Raw genomic sequence first — 9,665 nt, forward strand, 5'->3', positions numbered from 1 at the left:
AAACAATGCATCAGACATAGGAATACTGGAGGCCTTTAAAAAGAGGCTGGATGATTACTTGCTAGGTATTCCCTTCAACCATGATTTTTTTTTATTTCTGGCTATACAAATAGAAAATGTATTTATTTAATGAGGTTCAAATTTGTCAATGCTTTATGTTGCATCTAAAAGATTTTAGGAGTCCTAGCTCCTAAAAGATTGGCATGGAAGGGTGGAAGAGAAGGAAGGGTAGAAGAGAAAAGGGAGTAGGTTGATTAAGTAGTAATGTAGAGAAATTTTCTATGTCTACCTGAGTAATAGTGCCAAGGGAGAGTAAATAAGAATGATCCCTTACCTCAACAATCTTATTTATAGACTAGCAGAAAAAATATGAGATGTGTACAAATAAATATAATGTAGAGTAAATTCCACAAGAGAGATACAAAGCACAAGGGAAAGAGAAAAGCAAAAATAATTAAGGCAGGAAAAAAACACAAGAGAATTAAAATTCAACATATAGATTTGGGCCCCTGTTTTGCTTTCACAGATAGCTGTGATACAGTGGATAGAGTGTTAGTCATGGGAACAGGAAGACATATCCTCTTGAGTTCAAAACTGGTCTCAGCTATATGACCTGGGGTAAAAAAAAATCAGTTTGCCTCAGTTTCCTTATCTATAAAATGATCCAGAAAAGAAAGTGTCAAACCATTCCAGCATTTTTGCCAAGAGAAGCCTAAATATTGTCACAGAGTCAGATACCACTGAAAGCAATTGAACAACAATCTGCCTCTAACAAGCCATGTGATTTATACACAAATCACTTCAATTCTACTTGCCTTAGTCTTCTTATCTGTAAAACAAAAGGGTTATACCAGACAATCTCTTATATATACTCTCCTCCCTTGATTTCTATGATAGCTTCTTCTTGGTTTTTTTTTTTTAATCTCCCTGTCTGCTTTACAGTTTGCTTTGTTGGATTAAAATCCTACTCTATCCCTAAGTATAAATATCCCCCCGCCCCGATGTTCAGCACTACTCCCTTATCTTTACTCTATATATTGACTCTTTACAAGATCACATCTTCCACATGTGTTAAGTTGTCGCCTCTACATAGCAGATTTCAAATCTATATCAGCATCAGAATCAATGAGGAATTAGAAGGGACCTTAGAGGTCATCTGCACCAACTCTTTTGTTATATAGATGAGGGAAAAAATACACAAAGAGATTAAGTGACTTGTCCAAGTTTAAACAGATAGTAAGAGACAGGCCAGGAGGCCAGGATTTGAAACCAGGTCATCTGTATTCACATCCATCACCCTTTTCATTATAAGATGCCAAACTCCAACCCACATCACCAGTTGCTAGCTTGACATCTCTACCTGGCTTATCCCACTGGCACCTCAAACTCACCTCCCCTAAACCTTTAACTCATCATCTGCTCCCCAAAATCTTTCCCTTCTTATGCCTATCTTAAGGAGAGTACCACCATCTTCCTAGTAATCTAGTTTTGCAGATTTAAAGTCATTTTAATTCTTCCCCCTCCAAAACTCTCTCCTATATTCCATGAACTATCTAAATCTGTAATTTCAAGGGTGAACTAGGTAGACCAGGATAAGACCAACTGAATAAGCAAAGAATGGGAGTGGGGTGGGGAAATTCCAAATACTTTGAGCAATGCAAGACCTCTTTAGAAGAAAATGCCTTCATCTCCACACTCACCTAGGTTACAACAAGAACTGGACCTGAGAAACCTTGGAAACAACTTAGTTCAGAAATCATGATAAGAATTCTTTAATTTTCTCCAACTTTGAGATTTTAGTAAAGAGAAAGCCAAGATGTTTCAGTTGCTGAGGAAGATAATGTAATCAAGCTCACGAACCTTTCAGACATAGAATAATCTTCCTCGAAACCTTAAGAGTAAACTAAAACTCCCACTCTACCCTTCTATACCATACCTTAGGGCTATAAGTGTAGAGGTCATACTGTAAAGTTTTGCATTTATTTCAACAGTGGTTGATACATCAGTTGGATTAAATGAGGTTGTGTAAACCTTTGTCTCATCCAGTATCCATCATTACAATAATGGAAACAATGAAGATAAAAAAAAATTGTTTTCCTGTATAGTTTTCTTATTTTATTTCAATTAACAAGAAATTCTTCTATCTTTTAAGTGGAAACCTTTGTAATGAATGTGCACAATCAAGCAAAACAAATTCCTATAATGACCATGACCAAAAATTTGTTTCATGCTGGATGTACCCTGTTTCATGCTACCCTTTGGTAGCCAGCCTTCAAACGGTCAGTTATGTGTGATAGAGTACTGCTTCTGGAGGAGGATCTGAATTCATTTCATTTATTTTCACATTACTACAATAGTCTTGTTGTAAAAGTAAACAATCCCCCTTCTCCCACAAAGATAGAGAAACCTCAAGAAAAATAAAGTCAGAGAAAAAAAAGTGTACTTTAGTCTGTATTCAGTTATCATTAGCTCTGTCTCTGGGATGGATCATATTCTTTATCATAAGTCCATCAGAGCAGAGAAGTTGCTTCAATTTTTCCACAGTTACTATTGCTAGCTTTATTTTCCTCCATCTTATTCCTCCCCACCATTTATTGCATTTCCCCTCTCTCCTTTTACCCTGTCCTTTTTTCAAAAATGTGTTGTATCTAATTACCCTCTCCCATGATGTTCCCTCTCTTCTATCACCTACACTCCCCCACCTCTCCCTGACCCCTTTCTCCCATCCCTTTCCTCTCCTATTTTTCCTCTAAAGTAAGATAGATTTCTATAACCAATTGAATGTGTATGTTATTTCCTCTCTGAGCTACTTCTGATGAGAATGAAGGCTCACTCATTCCCCCTGAAGATATAAAATTAAATTGGACAGAAATAAAAATAAACAGAAATAATTGGTAAATCTTATTTATTCTTTCTCCACAATATGTTTTCTATATGACTTCTCTTCAATCAACACTGTAGTTCAAGTCTACTACCCCTACCTCCTGGATTAGTTCTTGCCTTTGTTCACATGACCTTTCATACATTTCATATTATAGTTTCAACATGTCTCATCCACCTTCACAGGTCTTTTCAGATTCCAGATCTTTCTTTAAGTTTAATTTGGGGTGGCCCTTTCTCTGGGAAGCTTTCCAGGATCTCCAGCTGAGTGTTTTATCTGCCTCCTCAAATGAACCTAGAATAATGTGATCTTTAAAGTCCTGGTTCCAACCCCTTTCCAATATCATTCTACATAACTACCCTTCCTGTTGGCAGTCATTAAGCACTTTAGCCATTATACTAAATATTGGGAATAGAAATTTAAGTAGTCAATCTCTGCCTTCAAGGGGCCATAATATTCTTTTTTTTAAAAATTGATATTTTATATTTTCCCATTATATACAATAGTAGTTTCTACCCATCATTTTCTGTAAGGTTATGAATTTTACAATCTTTCCTCCACCCTCACTTCTCTCCCCCATCCCCCCACAGAAGGCAGTCAGGTAATCTTTACATTGTTTCCATGCTTTACATTGATCGAAATTGAATGTGTTGAGAGAGAAATCATATTCTTGAGAAGATAAAATATTAGAGATAGCAAAATTATGTAGTACTTAAGACACTTTTTTAAAATAAAAAATTGAAGGTAATAGACTTTGGTTTTTGTTTAAACTCCAAAGTTCTTTCTCTGGATACAGATGGTATTCTCCATTACATGTACTCTAAAATTGTCCCTGATTATTGCATTGATGGAATGAGCAAGTCCAATAAGATTGATAATCACTCCAATATTGCAGTTAGGGTGTGCAGTGTTCTTCTGATTCTGTTCATCTCACTCAGCATCAGTTCATGCAAATCCTTCCAGGTTTCCCTGAATTCCCATCCCTTCTGGTTTCTAATAGAACAAGTGTTGCATAACATACATATAGCATTCCCCAGTCATTCCCTAACTGATGGACATTCACTCAATTTCTAATTCTTTGCCACCACAAACAGGGCTGCTATGAATATTTTTGTACAAGTGATGTTTTTGTCCTTTTTCATGATCTCTTCAGGATATAGACCCAGTAGTGGTATTGCTGGATCAAGGGGTATGTACATTTTTCTTGCCTTTTGGGCATAATTCCAGATTGCTCTCAGGAAAGGTTGGATGAGTTTACAGGTCCACTAACAGTGTATTAGTGTCCCAGATTTCCTGCATCCCTTCCATCATTGAACATTGTCCTTTCTGGCCAATATTGGCCAATCTGAGGTGTAAGCCAATCAGAGCTGCTTTAATTTGCATTTCTCTAATCTGTAATGATTTATAGCAATTTTTCATGACTACAGATAGTTTTGATTTCCCCCCCCTGTAAATTACCTTTGCATATCCTTTGACCATTTGTCAATTGGGGAATGGCTTTTTTTTTTTTTATAAATTTGACTCAGTTCCCTATATATTTTTGAAATGAGTCCTCTGTCAAAAAATACTAGTTGTACAAATTGCTTCTCAATTTACATTTCTTTTTATCTTGGTTACAGTGGTTTTGTTTAAGCAAAAGCATTTTTAATTTAATGTAATCAAAATTAAAGTTTATTTTTAATGATGTTCTCCATCACTTCCTTGGTCATAAACTGCTTTCCTTTCCATAGATCTGACAGGTAAACTATTCCTTGATATCCTAGTTCACTTATATTGTCTTTTATGTCTAAATCCTCTAAGGCGGCCTATATTTTAATGAGTAAAGTCATTTCATGTTGTATGTCAGACTTCTCCATTCTGTCCTGGTGTTGTATATCTTAGTCCAACCCCCCACCCTTCAACTCTTAGCTTTCTTTTAGAGAATGAATTTAAATGGAAATTCTAGGAGACATCATCCAATCAAAGCTAAGGGCCTCTGGGGCAGAGTGCTTCCAAGGTGATAGAATGAGGAAATTGGTTAGGGAGATGGAGATGCAGAAAGGAGCATAGTTTGGTGAGAAATAAAGAACATTTTCTTCACTCTACTTATACTCAGCACTCCATCTCTCATCTCTAGGCTTTTGTTCTGACTTCCCCATGCCTTGGAGATTTTCCCTCCTTCCCATCATATAAACTCTCATTTCTTTAAAGACTGCTCAAACACCAGGAAATCTTTCTGAATATTCTCATTCCTGCCTCTCCCAACCCCAACCCTGCAATCTTAAGGTTTGCACTCCCAGGTAACCTTGAATTTATTGTTTAAACTTATATGTTTGTTATGTTTTCAATAGGATATAAGCACCTTTTGGGGGGCATACTCAGAACTTAATAGAATAAATGTTTAAACACTTCGATCAGAATTTAAGAACATCTCAAAGGACCAAGCAACCTTTTTGCATGAATTGATATACCTGGCCCTTCTATAGGTAAATGCTTACATTCTCTTGATTCTCTCTGAATTATTTGTATTAATATTTTGTATTATCTGTGAGTATGACACATCTTTAGAAGCAGCTGGTGGGGGCGGCTAGGTGGTGCAGTGGATAGAACACCAGCCCTGGAGTCAAGTACCTGAGTTCAAATCCGGACTCAGACACTTAATTAGCTAGCTGTGTGGCCTTGGCTAAGCCACTTAACCCCATTGCCTATCAAAAAAAACAGCTGGTGGCACATTGGGTATAATGTTGGCTCTGAGGACAGGAAGCTATTCAATCATTTTCAGTTGTGTCCAGTTCTCCTGATCCCATTTGGGGTTTTCTTGACAAAGATACTGGAATAGTTAGTCATTTCCTTTTCTGGCTCATTTTAGAGGAACTGAGGCAAACATGGTTAAGTGACTTGTCCGTAAACATCTTGAGACCAGATTTGAACTCAGAAAATGAATCTTCCTGTCCCTTTGCTGACACATTATGGCACCACCTAACTGCCCTGGTGTCAAGACCTAAGTATTCTGCCCCAGTTTCTCCTACTATAAAATGGGAATTATAATAGCTTCTATGTTACAGTTGTGAGGATCAAATAAGATAATATTTGCAAAGGGATTAGCATAGACCATAGAAAAATTTAATGTTTGTTCCCCTTCTCTGCTATGTGAATTTAAACTTGAGGGCAAAGGTTTTAATTCTGGTCTTTGTACCATATTAAACTGCATGGTTTTTACTGAATAAACAATGGAGAATTATTGAATGCTTACAGCATGGGAAGCAGCAGTTACTGCTACAATTAGCTGAGGAGTTGAAAGTAACAACTGTTACCTAGCCTAGCAAAGGGATTAGTCTTTTCCCCATGGTGGAAAGGCCAACACTCAGTACTTGGAACCAAAGAGAAGCAAGGTTTCTTTGCTGGTATTTAGCACCTGCTCCATTTTGGTATAATAACCCAATTCCTTGTCCTAAAAGAAGGAAGGGAAAACTAGGAGAGTCTATTTGGAAAAGGGCCAAACAAAGAAAAACATTTTTTTTTTAAAGTCAAGGCAGGTGAGATTCTGGAGTTCCTGGGTGATTTCCACTGTAGTGTGTACTCCTGGTTGTACTGTGATGATGAATCAGGGACTGTCAACTGCATTTTTTTTTAACTCTGAACTGTTCCCCATTCTTGGGTTAAAAATCAAGGAACCTTACCCAAAGTGGTGTTATAGTCAAATTAATTTAATATCAATGTGTACGGTGAATTACAGAGAAAAGAGATGGTGATGGGGTAGAGAGAGGATCAATTGGATTATAGTTAAGAGATCTAATGTAAATCAAAGAGCACTGAACTGGGATTAAAGTGATAGGAACAAAAGAGACAACAAATACTGGAGATCTTATCCCTCCCATCCAAGGGGGATTACCACAAGACCACTTGGTATATTTTGCATCTGTGTCTGTGATGTTATCTCTTCAGTAGAATGCAAACCCTTTGAGAGCAGGGAATATTTCATTTGTCTTAGCATCTTCAATGTACATGTTATAGTCCTTGTTGAGTTGCTTCAGTCATGTCCTACTTTTCCTGAACCCTTTTGGGGTTTTCTTGGAAGAGATACCTGGAATGATTTGCCATTTCCTTCTCCATTTCACTTTGCAGATGAAGAATTAAGGTTAAACAAAGTTAAAAGAAAAGATCATCTAAGGTAGAATTTCAACTCAAGTTCACCTGATTCTAGGGCTAGCACTATCCATTTTACCACCCAGTTACTTTATTTGGCTCATGGAACTTAACAGTGAATAATTAATAGTGGATACTTAAATGCCTGTCAAATGAATGAACAATAAGACCTGGTGATTAGATGAATGTACACAGGGATTTTCTTGAGTCAGGTCAAAAAGAGATTGTTAAATTCTCAATGAAAATATGTACATCTAAAAATCAACTTAACAATAAAGATCAGGGTTATTTTGCTTATTTTACCTAGATTAAGAAAGCGATAGTGGAAATATTAACAGTAAAGATTAAAGTTAAAACAGGTGTTGTGCATGCTTTTTTCATTCTGGAGAGCTGGTTAAACACTTCCTAGCATATCTCTAATGCTAAGAAGAGAAAAATCAAAGTTAAATCCAAAGTTTTGATTCAGGCAATGTTTAAGTATTATAGATTTGGTGCTAGAAATAACCCAAGAAGTCATCTAGACTAATCTCCCAATTGTACATTTGAATAAACTGAGGCTCAGAGGCTGTCTTCTGCAAAGACAAAAAGCTGGTAAGATGAACTGTTTTCTACTCACTTATTTGCATTTATTATAGTTCTTGTTTATATAAGTACAGATCACTAAACACCAGAATCAATTGGTCACTACTTCCATTTCTTTTCAAATGTTGATCTTGGAACAGACCTGGACCAATCATGTTTCCAACATCCACCATCTCGAATATAGCCATTTATGGTCTAATATGACCTAATCTGTTAGTTTGGAAAATTTGTCTGTGGTCTATCATCCTTTATGGACCCAAAATCTTTTCCCATAATTCACAGGAATGAATTTATCCTAATTCATGTCACCTGTCATCCTTCAGTTATTTTGCTATGCTTGTTTAGAAATCTCAATTTGTATGAATTTTGGTTCGTTTGTTCATGATTTCTTTTCCTTGAGAAAACAACCTTGCCACTTCATTTTGCAACCCTTCTGAGGTTGACTTTCATAAGCAAACTTCTTTATTAAGATCAACTGCCATTTTTAATGTATATCTTCTGATGCTGTAGAAGCTGTAGACAGAAAACTGGATCTAAACACACACGTTTTCTGTCATGGCATCCAGCCCAGTGCTGCAACCTATCCAACTTGGCCTATACTTTGTCAGTCTGGGGCTAAGAGGTTTAAGTTTTGGACACTATTGTTAGTATTTATGCATTTCTGAAATAATTTAAGGTTCTAAAACTTTACAATTCTTTTTATTAACCTCCTACCCTACCCTATTTTTCCCATGAACTTTGATTTTTGTATAATGTAGTGCTTTTTTGTATATATTAGGACTTCTTTCCATTTCTGCTGGGTTATCTGAAGCTTCTTTTGACTTATCATCTTGGATCATTACTGTGAGGCATAGACTTTTCACAGGAAATACTTTGGAGTTTAACATTAATCTTGACAAGCAGGGGGAATAGCAGGACAGCACCTAAGTCACCACTTGTCCCAGGTGAAACATATCCTTAGGCATTGAAAGAATGACTGCTTAACTACCACTATCAAATGGGATCTAAGATAGAAGGCAGAAAATGAGTTGGGTTTTTTTTTACAAGGCAATGGGGTTAAGTGGCTTGCCCAAGGCCACACTTAGGTAATTAAGTGTCTGAGGCCAGATTTGAACTCAGGTACTCCTGACTCCAGGGCCAGTGCTCTATCCACTGCGCCACCTAACCACTACAGAAAAGGAGAGTTTTCATGAAGAGCAAGTGTTCTCACAATCTTCAAAAACATTTAAAAGGAATGTAACCTACAAAATACAGGTTGGTGAGATTCACTGTGATTCTTGGCAAAATTATAAAACATGATTAAATAGATGATTTTGACATTTGGCAGTTCTCATGCTATTTTTATGCAAAGCATGAAGAAATGTAAGCCAAGTGATAACATGGTTAGATGGATCTAGAGCTAGAAGCAGCTGATAGTAGAGTGCACAGAATTCTGGGTCTGGAATCTGTAAGATTTGGGTTCAAATCTAATCTTAAAACATTTATTAGCTGTGTGACCTCGGGAGTCACTTCAGTTTCCTCTAATAAGGACTTCCTGACTCCAAGGCTGGTGTGCTCTACTCACTAAGCCACCTAGCTGCTCATGAATGAGATATTTAGAGTGGCAGTGTCTGGCACATAGTCAGTATGTGAATTCCCTGCCTGACTGAAAAGGTCAAACCAAAAGAATAGTTATTAATGGTCTGAAATCAATTTGAAACATCTCCAGTGGGATATCTTGCTCAGGGATCCATGCTTGGCCCCACTGACAGTATGCTTATTAAATCTGCATATGAAGTCAAGCTGACAGATGTTAAGAGTCATAATCTTAAAAATAAATCTCAAGTTACAATAAACTACAGTAGGTCAAATGAAGCCTATTTTCATTCTGCTTAGAGAATATTTTTCTCCATTTTTTTTGGCAAGGCAATGGGATTAAGTGACTTGCCCAAAGTCACACAGCTAATAAGCATTAAATGTCTGAAACTGGATTTGAACTCAGATCCTCTTGAAAGCAGGTCCAGTGCTCTATCCACTGCACCACCTAGGTGCCCCACTTGTATTTTTCTTCCTAGATCAGAGGCACAAAAACAGGCAG

This window comes from Macrotis lagotis, chromosome X (genome assembly GCF_037893015.1).
Source record: "Macrotis lagotis isolate mMagLag1 chromosome X, bilby.v1.9.chrom.fasta, whole genome shotgun sequence".
In the NCBI taxonomy this organism is placed as follows: Eukaryota; Metazoa; Chordata; class Mammalia; order Peramelemorphia; family Peramelidae; genus Macrotis; species Macrotis lagotis.